Source organism: Solanum pennellii, chromosome 6, assembly GCF_001406875.1.
Source record: "Solanum pennellii chromosome 6, SPENNV200".
NCBI lineage: Eukaryota > Viridiplantae > Streptophyta > Magnoliopsida > Solanales > Solanaceae > Solanum > Solanum pennellii.
In genome coordinates this window covers 38,290,169-38,296,306 of record NC_028642.1, presented here as the reverse complement: position 1 = coordinate 38,296,306, position 6,138 = coordinate 38,290,169, and positions in this window count along the sequence as shown.

Sequence of the window (6,138 nt, the reverse complement as noted above, 5' to 3'; positions counted from 1 at the left end):
AACTTCCTCAGCTGGTCTTTGAACACCACATTCATTAAGGACTGAAATGTGGCCGGAGCATTAGTCAATCCGAATGGCATAACTCTGAACTCTCATAGGCCATGGTGAGTTCTGAATGCAATCTTGTATTCTTCACCACTCCTCATTCTTACTTGATGATACCCCGCTCTAAGATCAATCTTGGAAAACACCACTGCCCCAAACAATTCATCTAAAAGATCATCAATCATGGGAATCGGGTACTTATTCTTTACAGTTAAGTTGTTTAACCTCCTGTAATCAACACATAATCTCCATGTAGAATCCTTTTTCTTAACCAATAGAGCAGGGGAAGCAAAAGATGAATGGCTTGGTACAACAGTGCTAGCCTTAAGCATATCATTGATAATAGACTCAATAAAATTCTTTTAATCATATGAGTACCTGTAGGGTCTAAGATTAAAAGGCTGAGCACCTGGAACTAGGTTGATAATATGATCACAAGTTCTTCTTGGGGGTAATTCCTTAGGCTCCTGGAAAATACTTACATGTTGTTCAAGTAATTTGCTGATTCCGGGATGTACCGCTTTTTGCTCTTTTGTCGCCTTCTCTTCTTGTATCATAGCTAACTCAGCTACTACTTCACAAGTACCAGATTGTAACATCCTCTTTAGTGTTTCAGTGTCTACTGCAGTAACTTCAGACTCCTCAGTAACCCCATACAAAGTTATCATTCTTCCATCAGTCATGAAGCTTAGGCTATGGGGCCTGGTATGCAAAATGACTGGTGCCACCATATCTATCCAGTCCATTCCTAAGATCATGTCACAGTCTCTCACTTTCATTAGTTTAAGCTGAAAATTGAACTGTTCATCTTGCATTTTCCAGCCAAAAGAAGGACTCATAAATTGACAGCTCATTAGCTCACTATTAGCTACTAATATCCTCATAGGCTTCCTCAAGGGTTCTACCGGTAATCTTAATATTTTCACAATGTGGGGATCAATAAAGGAGTGGGTAGATCCACTATCAATTAAAATTACAATAGGTAGTTTCTTGGTATGGCCTATGATTTTAATGGTAGACACATTGCTACTGGCAAAACTCAAGCCTAGCAAGGCATTGAGAGACACTTCAGCTTGTTCTTCTGCTTCTTCCTCTAGTGTCTCAGGGACATCTACAAACTCTTCAAGTTGATCTCCTTCTACTTCCATCTCCTCACCTTCCATTGCATTTAATGCTCTTTGTTTGCACTGATGACCGGGTGATATTTCTCCTTGCATTTGTAACAAAGCCCCTGCTCCCTTAATGCCTCAAGGTGTTTGGTAGAGTATTTGGATTGAAAGGAGCTCGACCTTGTGTTTTCTGGTTTGGATAGGTTATTCTCAATGGTTGTTGATGATTTTGGATTCCGGCAGCTGGTCTACTTGGAGAATTTTGAGGATTTCTGGGATATGTGATGGCGAAGGGTCTTTGGTTGGTGGTTTGAAGCTGTCTATTAGGGACAAAGGGAATCAGGGCCTTGAATGATTCTTCATACAATTTGGCTACTTCATAAGCATCTAAAACTGTGGTAGGGTTAGCTAACTTCACCAATGGCTTTAATTTAGGTCTAAGGCCACTGATAAAACTAGCTACATAATGAGTTTCATTCAAGAGTGGATTAATAACAGTCATATAACTGGTAAGTTCTTCAAACTTCTCTTGATACTGATCCACAGTCCCCACTTGCATGAGTTTATTAAATTCATCTACGATATCTTGGGGTCTTATATTCCCAAACCTTTTACACACTTCCGTGAAGAATCTCTGCCAGTTCATCCTCCCTCTCTGATTGACAATGTAACTATCAAACCAGATATCCACTCGATCCCCCAAATGTACAGAAGCATACCCAAGTTTTTCATGTTCTGAAATGTTGTACAGTTCAAAAAACTTTTCACACTTTCTGAGCCAACTTCTGGGATTACAACCATCAAATTCAGGGAAATTAATTTTTGGTTTAAGTGTCCTGAGCTGGGCTGTAGATGCTGTGTGCATAATCGGGGTGGGAAGTATAGTAGGGGCTGAGGAATACATGGGATTCCTGAATAAGGGAGGACTCGAGAAAATGGGAGCTGGAGGAAAAGAGAAACCCCGACCTACTTCAAAAATAGATGGGGTAAATGGATGTTGAGAACCTACAATTTCAGGTGAAGAACTTACGATTGGTGATTTTCTGGTCGAAGTTTGGCCAGTCTCCAACAGGCTCGAGTTTCATGGGCCCTTGTTGGTGTTGCTCGTGGAGTCAAATCAGGCGGGGTGGTGAGGGGAGAGCTCGGACTGTTCTGCAACGCCATATTCGAAATGATGTACTCAATGTTCTTGTTCGTCTCACAAATCTCACCCAACTGAACCTGAAACTGTGATTGATTCTGTTCGAGGGTTTCGAAACGTTTGACCACATCCTCTACAAAAACCGATAGTTGACTGCACACCATGCGGATATCGTCTTGCAAGCTTTGCAGCTCTGAAGGCAACTCCATTACGGTAAGTGTTGAAGGACCAGGAGGCTCTGATACCATTGTAACAAGAGGTGATTCTTGCTACTAAGACTAAGAATAAGCAGTAAGTGAAAAGGAAAGAAGAAGAAAGAAGTTTTGATAATTTTTTGAATATCTTCCTCAAAGTAATACAAGGATATATAATCCTTTAGGATCAGTACAATAGTACGACAGCTGTCCTCATTCCAAAACAGAATATAGGACTGGAAAGTAAATAAAATAACTATTGTTAAGGACTAGGAAAGTAAATAAAATAACTATTATTAAGGACTAGGAAAGTAAATACTAAAATTAACAACTCAAATACCTAATGGACTTAAATATCATAATCTAAACTTCATTTGTTTAACGGTCACAACAACTTTTGTGATACATATTAAGCGTTGGGATAAAAGGAAGGGGATGAAAATATAAACCGGGAGTAGAGGAAACCTTGTACATGGGGAAACTAAGTTAGGCGTAAATGTTGCATTAGAAGCACGGCAAAGGGTGGGATTTTTTGACAAAGGATAGCAAATATTAGATGCAAATAAATAGTATCGAGTAACAACAAAATTTAATACCTACGGCATATGTATATCAACTGATAAGCTTATACTTAAAAATGAGATATGAAATTTATAGAAGATATAGTCAAATGATAATGGACAATAACACTCTCGCCACTATCAAATTTTGTGAGTAAAAAGTTTATGCAAAGGTCTTGTTTAGGTACATATGGCAAATAGGGATGGGTTAGAAAGCGAGGGACATATTCATAACAGTGAAGCACAAGTGAAATTAGTAACATAATTAAGAATGAAAGAACTTCAAATGGCTATGCAAATATTATAACAGTGAAATCTTCATGAAAAGTGCAGAAGTTAGCCTTGGAATATGTATCGAAGTGCAGCAAGTAAATTTGGTTTCTTAAAAAAAATTAATAACAAAACCGCCCTCGTGCAAGCAGGAGTTAGGATTAGAAACAGAGAGTATGTAATACATAAGGCAGTGTTCCCAATAAGCAGAGTATGCGCAACAATAATGTTGTAACTGAAAGCATATGTAGGATGTGGGCTTGGTGAATAGTTTGTGCAAAACGTAGGGTAGTGATGGAGAGGTAGCGATAACATCATTTTAGCGGCCAAGTGAAGATGAAAGGCGTAGGGGAGGGGGAAAGAGGGATTAACAGGAAATATAGTTACTGCAAAGAGGGCAAGGCAAGAGAAGTGTACCTGGAGGTATTGCTGATTGTTGTTGGAGTGGGGGTGCACAAAGTCTGCGTTGAATGCAATTGAAGGAGGAAGTTAGAGCCTTTGAAGGAGTAACGACCGGGAAAACAATTACTACGAAGAGGGCAGGGCAAGAGAAGCGTACATGGAGTTATTGCAGATTGTCCTTGGGGATTATGGGGGTGCACAAAGGCTGTATTGAATGCAATTGAAGGAGGAAGTTAGAACAATTGAAGGAGTAATGGACGGGATAAGAATTACTACGAGGAGTGCAGGGCAAGAGAAGCAAAGCTGGAGTTATTGAAGATTGTTCTTGGATTGTGGGGGGTGCACAAAGGTTGTGTTGAGTGCAATTGAAGGAGGAAGTGAGAGCAACTGAAGGAGGAATGACTGTTTGAGGGGGTATTTGTAATTGGGAGGCGGGGGCAGCGAAGAGTTACACTGGATGGTAAGGGATGCGTCTGAATATAGGGAGAGGGGTATTTTGGATATTTTAAAAGTAAAAGTGAATGCAGGCTTCTAGGGCTGCCACATCACTGGGTTGAGGTTTTCCTTTATATATATACAAGATTAAAAGAATGGACCCGAAAAATCAGCTTCCACTATCAAACTAATATGTTGAGGCTTTCAGCTTGCATCTACATCACGAATCCTCATTTGTATGGTTAGTTATCTGGTCATGAGCCATTTGTTAAAGTTAGTTACAATATGTAGGTGTTGTTGTAGATTGTAGAAAACCAAGCAGGTGAAGGGTTTGAGGGTCACACAATCAATAAATGTTGAAAGGCTTGAGTAAATTTCAGAATGTATGGTAAGGGGTGATTACCTATTTTGAGAGGAGAGTTTTTCAAGTTGCCGTGCATCTACAGTAGCTCAAACAATTCTTTTTCATCCATAGTAGGATTCCTGATAGGCGATAAAGAGGAATAAAATGAGATATGCATTTGTACAGTAACATTCTCCCCATAGTGAAATCCCATTGGTAAGAAGTGTAGGCAAAGGAATGAGATTTGAAATGCATAGAAGGTATTATAAAATCTGATTGTACATTAGCATCAGGTCCATAGTCAATTCCTAGTGTTAAAAAGTTTCTGCAAAGGGATTCTTCATCTAGATATTGGCAATAGAGATTGGCTAGGAAGTAAGGAACATATGAATGGGAGGGAAACACAACTGAGAGTAGTATAAAGTATGGATTAACAATAGAACATAAATGATTATGGGATATGTAAGTTAAATCATTAGGTATATATTTAAAATGAGATATGAACTATATAGAAGATATAATAAAACAGAATGCCACTGTGGCAAAGAAGTTCTCTAAATTAACATTCTGTCCAGAATTATTGCAGTTCTTTAGATGACTATCAAATGAAAGTTACAAATCTCCCTTTAGTTTAACATCAACTATCCCTAGTAACAATTTTGATCTGTGAATTGAAGCTATAATTCAATAAATTAAGTATAATTATTGATGTTATTTGTGCCCTATAAAAATTATAGAGGGAGTTAATCAAATATCTCAATACTTACATTACAACATTCAATTAAGTTCAATTGTTCCAGAAGTTTGTAGTGAGTATTTGTGTGGGTTATGGAAATTAATTGCCAACAATCTAGACTGGATCATCAGTTCAATTAGTATAAGTTTGAACATAATGTTGTTCATATGGAGCTTTATGGGGCAGAAAGGTAACATTATCGGCATAGTCTAATCCCATTGGTATAAAGTTTTTGCAAAAGGATTGTTTATTTACATATTCACAACAGGGGTGGGTTAGAAATTAAAAAACATATTCATGGGTAGTGAAAAATAAGTGAAATCATTATAATTATGTGTTTCGCTCAAACATCAAGGAGGGTTATGTAAGAATAATCCCAATACAACCCTAATGAAAGAAAGAGTATGGAACAGAACCTTGGAATATGTGTGGAATTGAAGCAAATAAAGTTGATTGTATTTTGTAAAATAATAACAACAAAGCCTGCGTGCAGGAAAGAGTGGAGAAGAGAATAATGGAGTATGTGCAAAAGTGATTCGAATTAACTAATATTAAGAGCAATGCACCTGGATTAAGCGTCGAAAATTGTTGGATGGTAGGGGCTCTTTTCCATTGTGGTGTAGGCAGCGGAGGAGAAAGCTAGCGGACGAAATAAATGAAGAAGGGATTGGGTGGTTGTGTGGAGTAAGGGATGGTTATAGCATGAGAAGGAGGAAGTTTTAATGGAGGTGTTATTTGAAAGAGTGAACGACACTGAAGAGTTGCGGTGGATGGGAAGGGATACGTCTGAATTTAGGGGTAGGGGCATTTGTGAAATTTTAAAAAATAAAAGTGAATGCTGGATTGTGGTGTTGTGACGTCACGGGGTTGAGATTTTCCCTCTCATATATATATATATATATA